We start from the raw sequence: 22,309 nt of genomic DNA on the forward strand, positions 1-22,309 counted from the left end.
TCTGTCTGTCTGCCTGTCTGTCTGGACTATGATGGGTTGTGTAGACAGAAAGCCCACAGTATGACAGAGTGACTCCCTCAGTATTCATCAGATATTATAACACACATATTTCATCATCACAAATGAATATTACCCCTCCCCCATTCTTCATCTCACAAATGTACATCCTCATAACATTCCAAATATGCTAAAGATAAAAGTTAGTAGCTACACTTTAGCTTGTCATGCACACAAATGCAGTATTTAAAAAGGGCGGTGTATCAGAAAGCACAATTTAAGACTCTCGGGATCAAACTGAGTTGTTGTGGTGACAAATGCTTCACTGTAAAGACCATGGTACCTTTCTTTAAGCAATTCAAACTGAAGTAAAAGGCCAACAAAAAACAGCTTAACGGGTAGCAACAATGACACAAAAAGTACAGTGGAACCTTAAAGATTGTCAACATCTAATTCTTAATATTTATTCTGTAAAAAAATCAAATGTTTCAAAGTCAGACTGCCAATTTTTAAACAATTCATACAAGGGTAAAAAGAAGTTAAGCTCTGTACAGTAAAACAGTACAAAGGTAATTTGATAAAAGTCCACACCCTTTGTTTGAAAATGAAGGCTTGCTGAACAACAACCACATTTTTTTTAGTGTAAAAAGACGTAAAACTTCAACGTAGCACATATTGTACTCACTATAATTGTGCGTGTGATGCACAGGGAGATCCAGGATTAATGCGTGTGCACAACGCTAACGAAATACCAAGGAAAAAGCAAAACATGCTTTTAGATGCTCAGTGAGCTAAATGTGATTAAAGGGTATGCAAGACCATCTTTTTTACCTGTTTTTGTGTATTTGGGGTCTGTATAAGCCCTGAATAAGTGAAAGCAAACCATGGCGGAGATATTTACGAAACAATCTTGCCTTCTTCCAAACTTGCTCGAAACGAGCAAATTTAAAACTTCAGTGATGTATTTTTGCCTTAGTTACGTCGGCGGATGTCTCCATATATGGTCGAGGTTTATCCGAAGATCTTTGCGCGAGTCCAACGTTATTATTGAGTTGTAGTCAGCAAGTAGAGGATATTTCTAATTAGGGATGATGTTTGTTGAGAAATTATCGACTTCGATGCCATTATCGAATCCTCTTATCGAACCGATTCTCTTATCGAATTCAGATAGGTTGTTTGTGTATTTGGGATCTGCATAAGCCCTGAATAAGTGAAAGCCAACCATGGCGGAGATATTTACGAAACAATCTTGCCTTCTTCCAAACTTGCTCGAAACGAGCAAATTTAAAACTTCAGTGACGTATTTTTGCCTTAGTTACGTCGGCAGATGTCTCCATATATGGTCGAGGTTTATCCGAAGATCTTTGCGCGAGTCCGACGTTATTATTGAGTTGTAGTCAGCAAGTAGAGGATAGTTATAATTAGGGATGATGTTTGTTGAGAAATTATCGATTTCGATGCCATTATCGAATTCTCTTATCGAACCGATTCCTTATCGATTCTCTTATCGAATTCAGATAGGTTGTTTGTGTATTTGGGATCTGTATAAGCCCTGAATAAGTGAAAGCAAACCATGGCGGAGATATTTACGAAACAATCTTGCCTTCTTCCAAACTTGCTCGAAACGAGCAAATTTAAAACTTCAGTGATGTATTTTTGCCTTAGTTACGTCGGCGGATGTCTCCATATATGGTCGAGGTTTATCCGAAGATCTTTGCGCGAGTCCAACGTTATTATTGAGTTGTAGTCAGCAAGTAGAGGATATTTCTAATTAGGGATGATGTTTGTTGAGAAATTATCGACTTCGATGCCATTATCGAATCCTCTTATCGAACCGATTCTCTTATCGAATTCAGATAGGTTGTTTGTGTATTTGGGATCTGCATAAGCCCTGAATAAGTGAAAGCCAACCATGGCGGAGATATTTACGAAACAATCTTGCCTTCTTCCAAACTTGCTCGAAACGAGCAAATTTAAAACTTCAGTGACGTATTTTTGCCTTAGTTACGTCGGCGGATGTCTCCATATATGGTCGAGGTTTATCCGAAGATCTTTGCGCGAGTCCGACGTTATTATTGAGTTGTAGTCAGCAAGTAGAGGATAGTTATAATTAGGGATGATGTTTGTTGAGAAATTATCGATTTTGATGCCATTATCGAATTCTCTTATCGAACCGATTCCTTATCGATTCTCTTATCGAATTCAGATAGGTTGTTTGTGTATTTGGGATCTGTATAAGCCCTGAATAAGTGAAAGCAAACCATGGCGGAGATATTTACGAAACAATCTTGCCTTCTTCCAAACTTGCTCGAAACGAGCAAATTTAAAACTTCAGTGATGTATTTTTGCCTTAGTTACGTCGGCGGATGTCTCCATATATGGTCGAGGTTTATCCGAAGATCTTTGCGCGAGTCCAACGTTATTATTGAGTTGTAGTCAGCAAGTAGAGGATATTTCTAATTAGGGATGATGTTTGTTGAGAAATTATCGACTTCGATGCCATTATCGAATCCTCTTATCGAACCGATTCTCTTATCGAATTCAGATAGGTTGTTTGTGTATTTGGGATCTGCATAAGCCCTGAATAAGTGAAAGCCAACCATGGCGGAGATATTTACGAAACAATCTTGCCTTCTTCCAAACTTGCTCGAAACGAGCAAATTTAAAACTTCAGTGACGTATTTTTGCCTTAGTTACGTCGGCGGATGTCTCCATATATGGTCGAGGTTTATCCGAAGATCTTTGCGCGAGTCCGACGTTATTATTGAGTTGTAGTCAGCAAGTAGAGGATAGTTATAATTAGGGATGATGTTTGTTGAGAAATTATCGATTTCGATGCCATTATCGAATTCTCTTATCGAACCGATTCCTTATCGATTCTCTTATCGAATTCAGATAGGTTGTTTGTGTATTTGGGATCTGTATAAGCCCTGAATAAGTGAAAGCAAACCATGGCGGAGATATTTACGAAACAATCTTGCCTTCTTCCAAACTTGCTCGAAACGAGCAAATTTAAAACTTCAGTGATGTATTTTTGCCTTAGTTACGTCGGCGGATGTCTCCATATATGGTCGAGGTTTATCCGAAGATCTTTGCGCGAGTCCAACGTTATTATTGAGTTGTAGTCAGCAAGTAGAGGATATTTCTAATTAGGGATGATGTTTGTTGAGAAATTATCGACTTCGATGCCATTATCGAATCCTCTTATCGAACCGATTCTCTTATCGAATTCAGATAGGTTGTTTGTGTATTTGGGATCTGCATAAGCCCTGAATAAGTGAAAGCCAACCATGGCGGAGATATTTACGAAACAATCTTGCCTTCTTCCAAACTTGCTCGAAACGAGCAAATTTAAAACTTCAGTGACGTATTTTTGCCTTAGTTACGTCGGCGGATGTCTCCATATATGGTCGAGGTTTATCCGAAGATCTTTGCGCGAGTCCGACGTTATTATTGAGTTGTAGTCAGCAAGTAGAGGATAGTTATAATTAGGGATGATGTTTGTTGAGAAATTATCGATTTTGATGCCATTATCGAATTCTCTTATCGAACCGATTCCTTATCGATTCTCTTATCGAATTCAGATAGGTTGTTTGTGTATTTGGGATCTGTATAAGCCCTGAATAAGTGAAAGCAAACCATGGCGGAGATATTTACGAAACAATCTTGCCTTCTTCCAAACTTGCTCGAAACGAGCAAATTTAAAACTTCAGTGATGTATTTTTGCCTTAGTTACGTCGGCGGATGTCTCCATATATGGTCGAGGTTTATCCGAAGATCTTTGCGCGAGTCCAACGTTATTATTGAGTTGTAGTCAGCAAGTAGAGGATATTTCTAATTAGGGATGATGTTTGTTGAGAAATTATCGACTTCGATGCCATTATCGAATCCTCTTATCGAACCGATTCTCTTATCGAATTCAGAGAGGTTGTTTGTGTATTTGGGATCTGCATAAGCCCTGAATAAGTGAAAGCCAACCATGGCGGAGATATTTACGAAACAATCTTGCCTTCTTCCAAACTTGCTCGAAACGAGCAAATTTAAAACTTCAGTGACGTATTTTTGCCTTAGTTAGGTCGGCGGATGTCTCCATATATGGTCGAGGTTTATCCGAAGATCTTTGCGCGAGTCCGACGTTATTATTGAGTTGTAGTCAGCAAGTAGAGGATAGTTATAATTAGGGATGATGTTTGTTGAGAAATTATCGACTTCGATGCCATTATCGAATTCTCTTATCGAACCGATTCCTTATCGATTCTCTTATCGAATTCAGATAGGTTGTTTGTGTATTTGGGATCTGCATAAGTCCTGAATAAGTGAAAGCCAACCATGGCGGAGATATTTACGAAACAATCTTGCCTTCTTCCAAACTTGCTCGAAACGAGCAAATTTGAGACTTCAGTGACGTATTTTTGCCTTAGTTACGTCGGCGGATGTCTCCATATATGGTCGAGGTTTATCCGAAGATCTTTGCGCGAGTCCGACGTTATTATTGAGTTGTAGTCAGCAAGTAGAGGATAGTTTTAATTAGGGATGATGTTTGTTGAGAAATGATCGATTTCGATGCCATTATCGAATCCTCTTATCGAACCGATTCCTTATCGATTCTCTTATCGAATTCAGATAGGTTGTTTGTGTATTTGGGATCTGCATAAGCCCTGAATAAGTGAAAGCCAACCATGGCGGAGATATGTACGAAACAATCTTGCCTTCTTCCAAACTTGCTCGAAACGAGCAAATTTGAGACTTTAGTGACGTATTTTTGCCTTATTTACGTCGGCGGATGTCTCCGTATATGGTCGAGGTTTATCCGAAGAGCTTTGCGCGAGTCCGACGTTATTATTGAGTTGTAGTCAGCAAGTAGAGGATAGTTCTAATTAGGGATGATGTTTGTTGAGAAATTATCGATTTCGATGCCATTATCGAATTCTCTTATCGAACCGATTCCTTATCGATTCTCTTATCGAATTCAGATAGGTTGTTTGTGTATTTGGGATCTGCATAAGCCCTGAATAAGTGAAAGCCAACCATGGCGGAGATATTTACGAAACAATCTTGCCTTCTTCCAAACTTGCTCGAAACGAGCAAATTTAAAACTTCAGTGACGTATTTTTGCCTTAGTTAGGTCGGCGGATGTCTCCATATATGGTCGAGGTTTATCCGAAGATCTTTGCGCGAGTCCGACGTTATTATTGAGTTGTAGTCAGCAAGTAGAGGATAGTTATAATTAGGGATGATGTTTGTTGAGAAATTATCGACTTCGATGCCATTATCGAATTCTCTTATCGAACCGATTCCTTATCGATTCTCTTATCGAATTCAGATAGGTTGTTTGTGTATTTGGGATCTGCATAAGTCCTGAATAAGTGAAAGCCAACCATGGCGGAGATATTTACGAAACAATCTTGCCTTCTTCCAAACTTGCTCGAAACGAGCAAATTTGAGACTTCAGTGACGTATTTTTGCCTTAGTTACGTCGGCGGATGTCTCCATATATGGTCGAGGTTTATCCGAAGATCTTTGCGCGAGTCCGACGTTATTATTGAGTTGTAGTCAGCAAGTAGAGGATAGTTTTAATTAGGGATGATGTTTGTTGAGAAATGATCGATTTCGATGCCATTATCGAATCCTCTTATCGAACCGATTCCTTATCGATTCTCTTATCGAATTCAGATAGGTTGTTTGTGTATTTGGGATCTGCATAAGCCCTGAATAAGTGAAAGCCAACCATGGCGGAGATATGTACGAAACAATCTTGCCTTCTTCCAAACTTGCTCGAAACGAGCAAATTTGAGACTTTAGTGACGTATTTTTGCCTTATTTACGTCGGCGGATGTCTCCGTATATGGTCGAGGTTTATCCGAAGAGCTTTGCGCGAGTCCGACGTTATTATTGAGTTGTAGTCAGCAAGTAGAGGATAGTTCTAATTAGGGATGATGTTTGTTGAGAAATTATCGATTTCGATGCCATTATCGAATCCTCTTATCGAACCGATTCCTTATTGATTCTCTTATCGAATTCAGATAGGTTGTTTGTGTATTTGGGATCTGCATAAGCCCTGAATAAGTGAAAGCCAACCATGGCGGAGATATTTAGGAAACAATCTTGCCTTCTTCCAAACTTGCTCGAAACGAGCAAATTTGAGACTTCAGTGACGTATTTTTGCCTTAGTTACGTCGGCGGATGTCTCCGTATATGGTCGAGGTTTATCCGAAGATCTTTGCGCGAGTCCGACGTTATTATTGAGTTGTAGTCAGCAAGTAGAGGATAGTTCTAATTAGGGATGATGTTTGTTGAGAAATTATCGATTTCAATGCCATTATCGAATTCTCTTATTGAACCTATTCACTTATCAAATCTAGATAGGTTGTTATATATGGAAAAAAACACAATACTTGGTTTAACAAAAGCTCACTTTTGTTTTTTAAGAAAAAAATCAAATAAGTAAAGGTTACCGTTACCGTTAGCCACTGACTTTGCTTAGGTACTGTTAGTCTAGCTAACATTACTGCAGTCCTGTTTGACATAAGAAGTAACGTTATTTTAGCCTAAAGGCTACAAGTGAGCAGATATGGAAATTAACCGGCAACAGTTAACTTAACGTTGGTTACTCACCGGCACTATCGTTGCTGCTTCTGTATCTGCCGCCGAATGACTAAGCTACGTCATTTCCTGTGACGTGCCACAGGACATTTCCTGTAAAACGGGTTTCGTTCCTAGGGATTCGAATAAAGAACCAAATCTTTTTCTTTACTATAGTGGCTTCGATAACGGGAACCGTTTCTCAAAAAGGGATTGGAATCCATGGAATCGGTTCTTTTCTTATCGAACAATCGGGAGAACTGGTTTTCGAACATCATCCCTAGTTCTAATTTATATCCATCAGTAGACTCGATTCGGAGGCGCTAATAACTACAACGTGGCTGACGGGATAGAAGACTCGGTCAAAGTGGGCTTAACCTGAAGGAGGACTTTGGCACGCAAACCACAAAACGGCGCACTCTGAGGAGAGACGGTCAGAAATAGGCTTGAAGATGGTCTGTAAAACAATGAGGTTGTCAGTGGCCTAGTGGTTTGAGTGGCCGCCCTGAGATCGGTAGGTTGTGAGATCTAACCCCGGTCGAGTCATACCAAAGACTATTAAAATGGGACCCATTACCTCCCTGCTTGACACTCAGCATCAAGGGTTGGAATTGGGGGTTAAATCACCAAAAATGATTCCCGGGCGCGGCCACCGCTGCTGCTCACTGCTCCCTTCACCTCCCATGGGGTGATCAAGGGTGATGGGTCAAATGCAGAGAATAATTTCGTGACAATCATTGGTACTTTAACTTTAACTTGACTTAGGCACGGTGTAAATGTGGAACTTTGGAGCCAAACTATGCCCACATAAATGGAGTGCTTCCCCAAAATAAACCGTAAAAAAACATGACATAATACTTTACAGATACTGTAATATGATTGTTCATGTTTTTCAGTCGGTACAGATTGGTGTTCTATCACATTGTGTCGTGTATTACAAACTCAAAAGCAATTCGGTTGCTGACGTGGAAGCTAACTCACCTCTTGCGGTAGCTAGTTTACGGCTAATACCGTAGCATGCTGATGTGTTAGTACTAGAGATGCGCGGTTTGCGGGCACAACCGCGGAGTCCGCGGATCGGGCGGATGAAATTTAAAAAAATTAGATTTTATCGTCGGGTCGGGCGGTTGAAATAAAAAAAAATTAGATTTTAAATAGATTCAGGCGGGTGGCAGTTAAACCAATTGGGAAATATATATACATAGTTAAATGTTGTTACCCACATACGAAAAACGAGCAGGCACCTGCTGCATATGCCACAACAGAAGAAAAAAAAGAAAAAGAGATGGACACTTTTACGGAGCGGAGAAGGGACTCCTCGCCGGGGTCCGGGACCGAGGCCCCTTCCCCCGAGAGGGCCCCACCGGGAGCCGTAGCTGAGGCGATCCGCGAGAAGGGCCCGACCCACGTCCAGGGTCACCACCGCGCCCACCGCACCGACACCCCGCCTCGTCCGCCTTCGCCGCGGCCGGCGTCACGCGCAGCAGGTAAGCAGCTTACCTGCCCGCCACCCCCGTGGCCGGGGGCTCGTAACAGGGGTCACTCCGCGCGCTCCGCCCGCGCAGCTTACCTGCCCGCCACCCCTGTTGCCGGGGGTGCGTAACAGGGGTCACTCCGCGCGCAGTGCGCTCACGAAAGGGGTGGGGCTCACCCTGGTTGATATAGACAGCAGGACGGTGGCCATGGAAGTCGGAACCCGCTAAGGAGTGTGTAACAACCCACCTGCCGAATCAACTAGCCCTGAAAATGGATGGCGCTGGAGCGTCGGGCACATACCCGGCCGTCGCCGGCAGCGAGACGCGCTTGGAGGTGCGCTCAGCGCGGCTCCCATATGATTGCGCACTGGTGTGCGTCTGGGTGGTGACAGCGTGGCACGCGAATGTCTGTGCTGCATTGGATCAGTCTCCTTTCTTTAACAAGCAAAAGCTTTATAACCTCACTAATGCCTTGCATCGTCTATATTAGATATATAACAACGGGCGGGTGCGGTTCTGATCAAATGTTACATCGGGTGGATGGCGGATGGTTGACGACTTTCTGATGCGGTTGCGGATGAAATAATTGCCTATCCGCGCATCTCTAGTTAGTACGCTAGAAAAGGAGTTCCTCAGTGTTTGCTCTTACAATAACAATATTATACAACGTAAATGAAGTATTCTTGACGGTTTTTGAATGCATCTTTAAAGTGATTTCGAGGTAACATTATTATGATTACCGTATTTTTCGGAGTATAAGTCGCACCTGCCGAAAATGCATAATAAAGAAGGAAAAAAAACATATATAAATCGCACTGTAGCCCTGCCAAACTATGAAAAAAACTGCGACTTATAATCCGAAAAATACGGTATTATGAATTAGAATGCAAAAACAACAAAATATTTTGCCATTTTGTCTCTCATAATGATTGTGAATGGTAGGCGAAATTCCCCCAAAAAGTGCAGTCACCCCTTGAAGTCATGCGAAATATGCTGCCGAGGCATGTTTTTTATTTTGAGGTTCCACTGTACCACTGCTATATTTCACTCGTCTGCAAACATTAGTTTTAAGCAGATTTAGTGATGTCAAACAAGTATTTGGTGGCTTATAAGGCCACTTTTGGATCTGCTGCAACACTGCATGGTGCCATTACTAACAGCTACACTAATACGCAGTGTGTATTTTCAGCCAAGTAAACACCACAAGGTCCTCAAAGTTTAGGTTGTGCTTTTTATATTTTTTTCGCCCCATTGTACCACTATGTCCTACCTTATTTTTTTACCCTCCCCCACCCCATTTAATTCTTTTTTTTTTTTTTTTTCAATTGGAGGCCTCTTAAGAGGACTCTAAATGGTTTAACATCCCAGTTGTTACTTAAACAGTGTGGTCTGGGCCCCCTTCTTTGCTCTGTGTGTATAGAGGAGAGAGCACGGCCCCCAGTGGTCAACAGGGGCCCCTGGCACTCGGGCGGACACGTCAGGTAGCACCTCATTTCATTACACTGGTATGATGGTGATTTAAATTAATATTAGTAAGCCTTGGTTATTATTTGTAATGTTAATCGCATTGATTAACTGGTTTGTATTTTGTTTTGCTGCTTTAGTCTACCACCAGTAATGGTGAACAAAAGAAATGCTAACCTTGTCACTGCTCCAGAACTTTAAATAATTGATGCTTCATTTTGTCTTTGGTCATCATCCATCACCACTTTGTCATTGAAGGTATTTATTATTTATTACGGACTAGTTTCCAGACAGTACAGTGCTATTTAGATACTCAAACCACGCAAACCTGAATGTGTCATAGGTTATGTTAGCCCAGTGTTTTTCAACCACTAGTGTGCCGTGAGATACAGTTTGGTGTGCAATTTCACCTAATTGGTCCAAAAAATATTATTTGCAAGTCAATAATTATCATCTGCAAATAACGTGTCGTTGTCTAGTGTCTGTGCTATATAGAGCTCGGCAGGGTAACCATGTAAAACTCCATGTCAGTAGGTGGCAGCAGGTAGTTCATTACTTTGTAGAAGTCGAAACGCGTCGAGGGTGGTTTGTCATGATCCCAATATGCAGAGCACAGCGGGGGATAGCGTGCAGGTAAAAAGTTATGTAACGCTTAAACCAAAAATGAACAAAAGGAAAAGGCAATGAAGCATAGGGATGGCTATGCAAAATGAAAGTAAAACTGAACTAGCTCCAAAGTAAAAAAGAACTGAATGCTGGACGACAGCAAAGACTTACAGCGTGCGGAGCAGAGATGGCGTCCATAAAGTACATCCGTACATGACATGACAATCAACAATGTCCCCACAAAGAAGGAAAGCGTCCACACAACTGAAATGGTCTTTTTTGCCAATAGAAAGCAGGTCAGGCAATGACACTCAAAGGAAGGCGTGAAGCTGCCACAGGAAAACACCAAGGGCCACCAAAATAACAGCGCAAGACAGGAACTAAAACACTACACACAGGAAAACAACAACAAACTCAAAATAAAGCACGACAACCTGGTGGAGTTTCATTTTTTAACCTTTTCTGCTGGTGGTGTGGCTTCGTATTTTATTAATGAAAAAAAAAAAGGTTGAAAAACACTGCTCTACAGCTCCACATATATAACAGCCTCCATGTTACATTTAAGTTTCAAAAAATCCTTTGAAGGGTATACTCCATTAATAATTTAAATTTGTATTTTTTAACTTTTGAAAGTGCATTGACTTTTGTGTGAATTATAAATGTATGTTTGCTGTCAAATAAAAAATGCTGGACGACAGCAAAGACTTACAGCGTGCGGTGCAGAGATGGCGTCCACAAAGTACATCCGTACATGACATGACAATCAACAATGTCCCCACAAAGAAAGAAAGCGTCCGCACAACTGAAATAGTCTTGTTTGCCAATAGAAAGCAGGTCAGGCAATGGCACTCAAAGGAAGGCGTGAAGCTGCCACAAGAAAACGCCAAGGGCCACCAAAATAACAGCGCAAGACAGGAACTAAAACACTACACACAGGAAAACAACAACAAACTCAAAATAAAGCACGACAACCTGGTGGAGTTTCATTTTTTAACCTTTTCTGCTGGTGGTGTGGCTTTGTATTTTTTTAATGAAAAAAAATGTGCCTTGGCTTTAAAAAAAAGGTTGAAAAACACTGCTCTACAGCTCCACATATATAACAACCTCTATGTTACAATTAAGTTTCAAAAAATCCTTTGAAGGGTATACTCCATTAATAATTTAAATTTGTATTTTTAACTTTTGAAAGTACATTATGAATTATAAATGTATGTTTACTGTCAAATAAAAAATGCTGGACGACAGCAAAAACTTACAGCGTGTGGAGCAGGCGGACACAAAGTATATCCGTACATGACATGACAATCAACAATGTCCCCACAAAGAAGGAAAGCGTCCGCACAACTGAAATGGTCTTGTTTGCCAATAGAACGCAGGTCAGGAAATAACACTCAAAAGGAAGGTGTGAAGCTGCCACAGGAAAACACCAACAAAAACAGGAAGGGCCACCAAAATAACAGCGCAAGACAGGAACGACAATATGGTGGTGTTACGTTTTTTTTAGGTTTTCTGCTGGTGGTGTGCCTCCGTATTTTCTTTATTAAAAAAATGTGACTTGGCTCAAAAAAAGGTTGAAAAACACTGTGTTAGCCAACAATTTATACATTTTATTTTCACATTTCATATTCAACGGTAAATAATTGTTGACACCAGTGGTGTGCCGCCAGGGCCAGCGAGGCCTTCTCTGCTGGCCTAACATAAACCTTGGTCATAAATTAATAAAAGTTATTTTATTTTTAATTTACTTTGCGTAAATATATAATCATGTTAGGCTCCAGTGTTGTTTGTTTTTTCGTTAGAGCTTTTATTAGAATTCAGCCAGCGCTGCATGAATTCTGCCGGAGGCCTTCTGAATCAACATTAGCGGTGGCTGTGCAGTGTAAACAAACAGATAGATATTGTTGTGCAGCACTTTGGAAACATTTCTGTTGTTTAAATGTGCTATAGAAATAAAGTGGATTGGACTGGATAGACAGTTGCGATAGCCAATCAGATCAGGAGTAGCCCATCTAGGCAGCCTTACGTTAAAATGTGACAATTCCAACTTGTGATTTGCACAAGGAGGAAGTGGCACCTGAGCAGAGAAATGTTCATTTCATTGAATTTTAACTAGAGATAAATGCTTTAAAATGTGATATCGGAAATGATATGAAGTAAAATGTATGACTTTTTAAAACGCTGCTGTGTACACGGACGTAGGGAGAAGTACAGAGCGCCAATAAACCTTAAAGGCACTGCCTTGGCGTGCCGGCCCAATCACATAATATCTACGGCTTTTCACACATACAAGTGAATGCTAAGCATACTTGGTCAAAAGCCATACAGGTCACACTGAGGGTGGCCGTTGTCGGAGGCAGATATTTACATACCGTATTTTCCGCACTATTAGCCGCACCTAAAAACCACAAATTTACTCAAAAGCTGACAGTGCGGCTTATAACCCGGTGCGCTTTATATATGGATTAATATTAAGATTCATTTTCATAAAGTTTAGGTCTCGCAACTACGGTAAACAGCCGCCATCTTTTTTCCCCGTAGAAGAGGAAGTGCTTCTTCTTCTACGCAAGCAACCGCCAAGGTAAGCACCCGCCCCCATAGAAGAGGAAGCGCTTCTTCTTCTACTGTAAGCAACCACCCGCCCCCGTAGAAGAAGAAGAAGCGCGCGGATATTACGTTTCATTTCCTTTGTGTGTTTACATCTGTAAAGACCACAAAATGGCTCCTACTAAGCGACAGGTTTCCGGTTCATGAAAAGACGCAATCTCTCCATCCGCACACGGACTACTATTTCACAGCAACTGCCTAAAGACTTTCAAGAAAAGCTGGCTACTTTCCGTGCATATTGTAAAAACAAGATAGCTGAAAAAAAGATCCGGCCAGAGAACATTATCAACATGGACGAGGTTCCACTGACTTTTGATATTCCTGTGAACCGCACTGTGGATACAACGGGAGCACGTACGGTGAATATTCGCACCACAGGGAATGAGAAGTCATCCTTCACTGTGGTTCTAGCTTGCCATGCTAATGGCCAGAAACTTCCACCCATGGTGATATTCAAAAGGAAGACCTTGCCAAAATCAAATCAAATCAAAAGAGACCTTTCCAGCCGGCGTCATCATAAAAGCTAACTCGAAGGGATGGATGGATGAAGAAAAGGTGAGCGAGTGGTTAAGGGAAGTTTACGCGAAGAGGCCGGGTGGCTTTTTTCACGCAGCTCCGTCCATGTTGATATACGACTCCATGCGCGCCCACATCACGCTGGTTTTTAATATATTATTAAAGTTTGACTGACCTATCTGACTGTTTTTTTGACATTCCTTTAGCGCAGTTAGATGCGGCTTATAACACGGGGCGGCTTATAGGTGGACAAAGTTTTGAAATATGCCGTTCATTGAAGGCGCGGCTTATAACCCAGGGCGGCTTATGGTGCGGAAAATACGGTATATCAGAATTTAAGTGTTACTTCTTTTCATTTCGTTTTCATATTACAAAACAGCTAGTGTTTTTCTTCCAAATGTGGTCTTTTGGTTGTCTGCAAAACTGTGTGCTTAACCTTGAAGTGAGGAATGTTAGAGAGAGAGATAATGGACATTTGTTTTGGCTAGAGAGACATGACTGCCAGGGACATAAGAGGGAAGAGGGTTTTTCGGGGGGCAGACCATCTTGGCGGCGCGATAGAATGTTCTATGCTGGACTGGTCTCAAATGTATATATATGCAAAGCTTTGCAAATATATTACAAAATACCTATTCTGTCTCTGGTGGTTTTTCAACTCAGCTTTAAGTGTCGTAAAGAGCTTGGAACAACTGGTCCAAAACGCAACACCGTATAAACAAGTTTAACACTGTTACAAATATGCGCCACACTGTGAACCCACACCAAACAAGAATGACAAACACATTTCGGGAGAACATCCGCACCGTAACACAACATAAACACAACAGAACAAATACCCAGAAACCCCTTGCAGCACTAACTCTTCCGGGACGCTACAATATACACCCCCCGCACCCCCCCAACCCCGCCCACCTCAACCTCCCCATGCTCTCTCAGGGAGAGCACGTCCCAAATTCCGAGCTGCTGTTTTGAGGCATGTTTAAAAAAAATAATGCACTTTGTGACTTCAATACTAAATATGGCAGTGCCATGTTGGCATTTTTTTCCATAACTTGAGTTGATTTATTTTGGAAAATCTTGTTACATTGTTTGATGCATCCAGCGGGGCATCACAACAAAATTAGGCATAATAATGTGCTAATTCCACGACTGTCTATATCGGTATCGGTTGATATCGGAATCGGTAATTAAGAGTTTGACAATATCGGAATATCGGCAAAAAAGCCATTATCGGACTTTTTTTTTTTTCCATAACTTGAGGTTGATTTATTTTGGAAAACCTTGTTACATTGTTTAAGGCATCACAACAAAATTAGGCATAATAATGTGTTGATTCCAAGACTGTATATATCGGTATCAGTAATTCAGAGTTGGACAATATCGTGATATCGGCAAAAAAGCCATTATCGGACATCTCTAATTTTAACCCACAAAGAAGGGTTTAAAAATGATATTTAAAGAGAAACTAGATCTTGTGAGACGAGGTCGGCCGACCCCGGAAGCTAGCTGAGCTGTCCCGGCGGCGAAATGGTTTGCCCGCGACTTCTACTCGAATCAACCAACTACGAGTGGCACCACTGGCTTATACGGCGTTGGATGGGTTCTACAAATTGTGAGTTCAAATATTTTATTCCTCTATTATTTCACGTTTAATACGTTTTTTTTTTACAATTATTAACATTTTGACAGTAGCACCTAGGACAGGGGTCGGCAACCCGCGGCTCTAGAGCCGCATGCGGCTCTTTAGCGCCGCCCTAGTGGCTCTCTGGAGCTTTTTCAAAAATGTATGAAAAATGGAAAAAGTTGAGGGGAAAAAAATATATTTTTTGTTTTAATATGGTTTCTGTAGGAGGACAAACATGACACAAACATCCCTAATTGTTATAAAGCACACTGTTTATATTACCGTATTTTCCGCACCATAAGCCGCCCTGGGTTATAAGCCGCGCCTTCAATGAACGGCATATTTCAAAACTTTGTCCACCTATAAGCCGCCCCGTGTTATAAGCCGCATCTAACTGCGCTAAAGGAATGTCAAAAAAACAGTCAGATAGGTCAGTCAAACTTTAATAATATATTAAAAACCAGTGTGATGTGGGCGCGCATGGAGTCGTATATCAACATGGACGGAGCTGCGTGAAAAAAGCCACCCGGCCTCTTCGCGTAAACTTCCCTTAACCACTCGCTCATCTTTTCTTCATCCATCCATCCCTTCGAGTTAGCTTTTATGATGACGCCGGCTGGAAAGGTCTCTTTTGGCAAGGTCTTCCTTTTGAATATCACCATGGGTGGAAGTTTCTGGCCATTAGCATGGCAAGCTAGAACCACAGTGAAGGATGACTTCTCATTCCCTGTGGTGCGAATATTCACCGTACGTGCTCCCGTTGTATCCACAGTGCGGTTCACAGGAATATCAAAAGTCAGTGGAACCTCGTCCATGTTGATAATGTTCTCTGGCCGGATCTTTTTTTCAGCTATCTTGTTTTTACAATATGCACGGAAAGTAGCCAGCTTTTCTTGAAAGTCTTTAGGCAGTTGCTGTGAAATAGTAGTCCGTGTGCGGATGGAGAGATTGCGTCTTTTCATGAACCGGAAACCTGTCGCTTAGTAGGAGCCATTTTGTGGTCTTTACAGATGTAAACACACAAAGGAAATGAAATGTAATATCCGCGCGCTTCTTCTTCTACGCGGGCGGGTGGTTGCTTACAGTAGAAGAAGAAGCGCTTCCTGTTCTATGGGGGCGGGTGCTTACCTTGGCGGTTGCTTGCGTAGAAGAAGAAGCACTTCCTCTTCTACGGGGAAAAAAGATGGCGGCTGTTTACTGTAGTTGCGAGACCGAAACTTTATGAAAATGAATCTTAATATTAATCCATATATAAAGCGCACCGGGTTATAAGCCGCACTGTCAGCTTTTGAGTAAATTTGTGGTTTTTAGGTGCGGCTAATAGTGCGGAAAATACGGTAAGCATGCTTCACTGATTAGAGTATTTGGCGAGCGCCGTTTTGTCCTACTAATTTTGGCAGTCCTTGAACTCACCTTAGTTTGTTTACATGTATATCTTTCTGCCACTTTCTGGGGCGTGTTTTATGCCACTTCTTTTTCTGTCTCATGTTGTCCACCAAACTTTTAACGTTGTGCATGAATGCACAACGGTGAGTTTTGTTGATGTTGTTGACTTGTGTGGAGTGCTAATCAGACATATTTGGTCACTGCATGACTGCGAGCTAATCGATGCTAACATGCTATTTAGGCTAGCTATATGTACATATTGCATACCTGCCAACTACTCCGGTTTTCCCGTAATTGGTACGGTTTTCATCAACCTATTCCGGGTTACGGTTGCAGTGATAAAAAATATGGTTTTTCATTCATTAAAAAAAAAAAAGTGTGAAAACTACGCGAATTGCACCTTGTGCAGACAAGATTTTTCGATCGGACACGGAGGAATTAGCGATGTAAAAGACCACGTTGGGACAAAAAAACACAAGTCTAATGCCGTTGCTAGCGATACAAGTGGAAAACTTTCAACGTTTTTCGTCGCCCAAACAGATTCTTTGGATGTGATAAATGCCGAAGTTTTATTTACGGAGGCAATAATTGAGCATGGACTTCCAATCGCACTGGCTGATCACATGGGACAGTTAAATGTTTGTAATGCAACCTTTAAAAATCATTACGCGGTGATCGCGGTCCCAAAAATAAACTTTTCTTGCATGATAATGTCCAGAAAAACTCACTTTATATTACTATAGAGTCCTTTTAACTAATGAGTTTGATGGTTTATCTCAAACCTTAAATGAAAGAAGTCCTTTGTTCTCCTGCACCATGCATGCGCTTTGGCCTTGCTTCGTGTTTGGTGCGCAGTCCTGTCGGCTGTATTTCACAGCACGTCTTTGACAACTTGAAGTGGCATAAAACATTTAAAACAAAGGGGTTATAGGAACAATCACTTTCAGTGTTTTATGCCACTTCAAGTTGTCAAAGACGGTATGCTGGTGCCCGACTGCCAAAAGTGGAACAAACATTTGAAACAAAGGGGTTATATGAACAATCACTTTCAGTGTTTTATGCCACTTCAAGTAAACTTATCATAAAGTTACCATATCATTTTTGCAGTATGATCAATCTGATAGAATAAATTTGGATTTTAACCACAAAAAGGTAATGACACCAATGTCATCTATTGGAATTGTTTAGTACTGTTATACTGTTAAAAGTGTTTATACTATTTATGCTTTCAAGTCCAAGTTGAAATCTTGTTAAATGTTGACAGCATAACTACCAAAATACAGAAGTATGTCCTTAATAATTTTGCAGTGCTATTTCTGTTGAAAAGTTCAAATGATTACATTAGAGATGTGATGTGCCACTTTTCAAGTGTCTGATGGCTTAAATTAATTTTCATTAATTTTTCATATTTTGAATTCTTTTGAAAGGCTTACAAAAAAACTAAATTTGAATTGTAATTCCATGCTATTAACAGGACTATTAATTTTAATGAAGTTAGCTTACCATGTTTACAGTATGATAATTGTGATAGAAATGTGAATTTTAGGCACAGAATATTTTTTACAATTGAACAAGGCAGTAGATTATACAAGCTTGGACAGAAAGTTAATAATGACACCAATTTTTTTTTAATGGAATTGTTTAGTACTGTTTTACCATTTGTTTACTGTAAAAAGTGTTTATACTTTCAATGAACAAATTGAAGTCTTGTGAAAGGTTGACAGGATAACTGGCATTAACTGTCAAAATAATTTCAAACTATTGAAGTTAGCTTACAGAATAAACATGTCAATCAACCCATATGATTTTTGCTGTAATATTTTTGTTTTGAAAAGTCACTGTGACTGATAGAAAAGTGATGGTTTTAGCAACATTTTAACCTGTCTGAATGCTAATAATAATTTTGCGTCGGGGGGCGAAGCCCTGAACCCTCCACCAGGACTTTGTCCTGGACCTACCGGGGCCTGCGGCCCTTGGACCCTGGCTACTAGGTTTTTCTGATTTCAAAAGTTGGCAGGTATGATATTGCATAATTATGCCTCATTTGTAGCTATATTTGAGCTCATTTAGTTTCCTTTAAGTCATATTAATTCAATTTATATCTCATGACACACTATCTGTATGTAATATGGCTTTTAATTTTTTGCGGCTCCAGACAGATTTGTTTTTGTATTTTTGGTCCAATATGGCTCTTTCAACATTTTGGGTTGCCGACCCCTGACCTAGGATATATTTAATGCGGGTTTATTGATTTTGAAATGCACCGAAATACAGCCTGTTTAGTACACTGTTGATTCAATGCCCGTTTCTGTATATTATTTCTCCAGCCGTGGTCTTGTGGGGAATATAAATGAAGATATTTGTTGAAGTCGGACTAAGTAAGACATCACTGGAGGCCTAGGTGGGAAACGCACGGCCCGCCACTGGTCGATACGTAGTAAAAGCTTAAGCCAGAACACAAACATCTTTTATTTGAAATACAACTATTGTTTAATTCACTTATAAATGTTAAACATATTTAGAAATTGATACATTTTCTGGGTATGTCTGTCAAGCAACATTGCTAATTTAGACTGCTCCTAAGGCATGCTGTGGCCTTGTTTTTTTTTGCACGAGGAAGTCCCAGTTCTTCCCATTTGTTTTATTATTTATTTTTTTTTACACTCGAACATATTCCACTTCCTGTTTTTAATCAAATCCATATTGGCAGACTGGGGAAGTAGGTCAAAGGCTATTGGAAACTGTCATGTGCTTTTTAGGTCATCCTAACGCAGAACATGCAGTCACATGTCGACATTCATTCACTATGTCCAGAAACGAGTTGAAATCATTCCGTGACACAGCTTGTACCTTGGAGAAAAATTGTCGCCCTCTGAAATGGATTCAAATCAATTTAATCGACACAATTTTGACACGTGACATGCCCTTTTAAAAATAAAAACTAGCTTTTAGATAAGAAATATTGTATCAAACAATACAAATGTAGAACAAATAACCACAGTAGTTTTATGAAGTAATGTAATAATAATGTGCAGACTTCTTTTCCTAGCTGCTTTTTGTCAAACACACCATCAGCAGCTTCTCGATTTTTCCGTTTAGAAGTTTTTTGAACATTTTTGGCTGGTGTTATTTACTCATTCTGCTTTGTTATGGTGCAGACTAACATAGCGACATTTCTTTCTTTAATTCGTTGAATTCTTCTTTACACTCTTCTAGGGATGTCCCGATACAGGTTTTTGCACTTCCGATCCGATACCGATATTGTTTTTGCATTTCCGATCCGATACCGATACTGACCGATACCGATACTGGCCTATCCGAGCATGTATTAAAGTTTAAAGTTATTTAGCCTACTTAGTTGTCAGAATCATGTTGAAAAGGGTTTTAGTACTCTTGATAACAACTAGCCAGCTGAATTAGGGGAGTTTGAATAATACACAATGGTTGGTAACAAGAAACTGACCTGTTTATTCAAGGATAAACACAAAATAGACAAAATTATACATGACAAACAGAAATGACATCATTGAACTAGGGCTGGGCGATATGGCCTTTTTTAAATATTGCAATATTTTAAGGCCATATTGCGATACACGATATATATCTCGATATTTTGCCTTAGCCTTGAATGAACACTTGATGCATATAATCACATCAGTATGATGATTCTATGTGTTTTGATTGATTGATTGAGACTTTTATTAGTAGGTTGCACAGTGAAGTACATATTCCGTACAATTGACCACTAAATGGTAACACCCCAATAAGTTTTTCAACTTGTTTAAGTCGGGGTCCACTTAAATTGATTCATGATACAGATATATACTATCAGATATATACTATCATCATAATACAGTCATCACACAAGATAATCACATTGAATTATTTACATTATTTATAATCCAGGGTGTGGAGGGGGGCGCCGGATGTAAGTGTCAAAAAGACAGCCAAAAGAGTTTGATATGACAATAAATCTAAAGTTAAAATATAGGGTAGAAATGCACCCATTTGCAGGAAATGTAGTCTTGATTTTCAAAATTTTCTTTCAAAGCTTGCATGTCTACATTAAAACATTCTTCTTCATACTGCATTAATATATTCTACTTTTAAACTTTCATGCAGAGAAGGAAATCACAACTAAAAAAATCACTAATTTTTTCATACGGTGTTGATGTGGACATTTTTGCCTCGGCATTTTGATGGTGTGGACGGAGATAAGCGTCTCGACAGACGTCACAATATTTGAACAATGATGACGAAAACTGTTGTCTCTGTCGTGTCCGTGTGTCGAAAATTGTTATGCGCTTATTTTTTTTATTTGATTTTGTGCGTGGCATAGATTTGCTATGCGCAGAGGACGCTTAAACAGTGCGCAATTGCACAGGCGAGCACCTTAGAGGGAGCGTTGCTCGCACGGCTGCGCTAGCATCACAGCTAACGTTAGCCATGCTGCTACCTCACTGCTCGGGGAGGACGTATACGTATGTGACGTGTGTCGTGACAGTATGTGACGTGTGTAAGAAGGTGCGCTTGCTGTCTGTGAGAGGGAGACACAGGAAAGAGTGAGAAGAGCCTGTCGTGTAATGCCAGCAGCTAAAAGCAACACAGACCTGTGGATGTGTTGAAGGTGTGTTGGAAAATGCGGAACGGAAATTACGGAGAAGCAGAAAAGTGGAATGTATTATTTAAATCGGTGCTTTGGAAAACACGGACCGGAGTTTTTTTAAAAACTGGATCTGGATCGGCATTTTCCCATGCCTTGCCGATACGCATTTTTTGGCAAATATCGGCAGCCGATCCGTTCCAAATATCGGATCGGGACATCCCGAGTGCAGACTTCTTTTCCTAGCTGCTTTTTGTCAAACACACCATCAGCAGCTTCTCGATTTTTACGTTTAGAAGTTTTTTGAACATTTTTGGCTGGTGTTATTGACTCATTTTGCTTCGTTATGGTGCAGACTAACATAGCGACATTTCTTTCTTTAATTCGTTGAATTCTTCTTTACACTCTTCACCACGCTCCATTTCTTTGTTTCCTTGGTTGGAAAAACAAAGCTACGTCGATCTCTAGCTCCAGGCAACTGTTGCCGTATAATTGATTGATTGAGAGACGTTTATTAGTAGGTTGCACAGTACAGTACATATTCCGTACAATTGACCACTAAATGGTAACACCCCAATAAGTTTTTCAACTTGTTTAAGTCGGGGTCCACGTTAACACACCGGATGTTTTGGTCGGATATTACAGGGTTCACCGTGGCATTCGCTAATTCAAGTAGCAGTGGGGAGGCTCGTGACTTGAATTTTTGCTCGCCACTTAAAGTATAACACAGCTCGTATGCCGAAAAACTCGTAAGCCGGTGCACTCGTAAGCCGAGTTTCCCCTGTATCATTGCCTGGGGAACTACAATGGGGCAAAAAAGTATATAGTCAGCCACCAATCGTTCAAGTTTTCCCACTTAAAAAAAATGAGAGAGGCTTGTAATTTTCATCATAGTCACACTTCAACTGTAAGAGACAGAATGGGGGGAAAGAATCCAGGAAATCACATTGTATGATTTTTAATTGATTAATTGGTAAATTCCTCTGTAAAGAGGTAAGAGGGGAGGAGTATATTGACAGCTTGAATTCACCAAGTCAAGTATTTCATATATATATATATATATATATATATATATATATATATATATATATATATATATATATATATATATATATATATATATATATATATATATATATATATATATATATATATCTACATATATATATATATATATATATATATATATATATATATCTACATATATGTATGTGTGGGAAAAAATCATATGTTGGTATTTTCCTGTAGCAGTTTCATGTCTTCCTTTGAGCGCTATTCCCCGCACCTGCTTTGTTTTAGCAATCAAGACTATTTCAGTTGTGCGGACGCTTTCCTTCTTTGTCGATTGTCATGTCATGTACGGATGTACTTTGTGGACGCCGTCTGCTCCACACGCTGTAAGTCTTTGCTGTTGTCCAGCATTCTGTTTTTGTTTACTCTGCAGCTAGTTCA

The 22,309-nt window shown here is 40.2% G+C and overlaps 1 protein-coding gene across 1 annotated transcript in view; it reads left to right on the forward strand.

Moving 5' to 3' along the window:
* The window catches only part of LOC133589274 (solute carrier family 25 member 36-A-like), a 94,120-nt gene that overhangs the window by 44,414 nt on the left and 27,397 nt on the right, over positions 1–22,309 (forward strand). The window lies entirely within an intron of this gene.

This window comes from Nerophis lumbriciformis, linkage group LG03 (genome assembly GCF_033978685.3).
Source record: "Nerophis lumbriciformis linkage group LG03, RoL_Nlum_v2.1, whole genome shotgun sequence".
NCBI classification, from domain to species: domain Eukaryota; kingdom Metazoa; phylum Chordata; class Actinopteri; order Syngnathiformes; family Syngnathidae; genus Nerophis; species Nerophis lumbriciformis.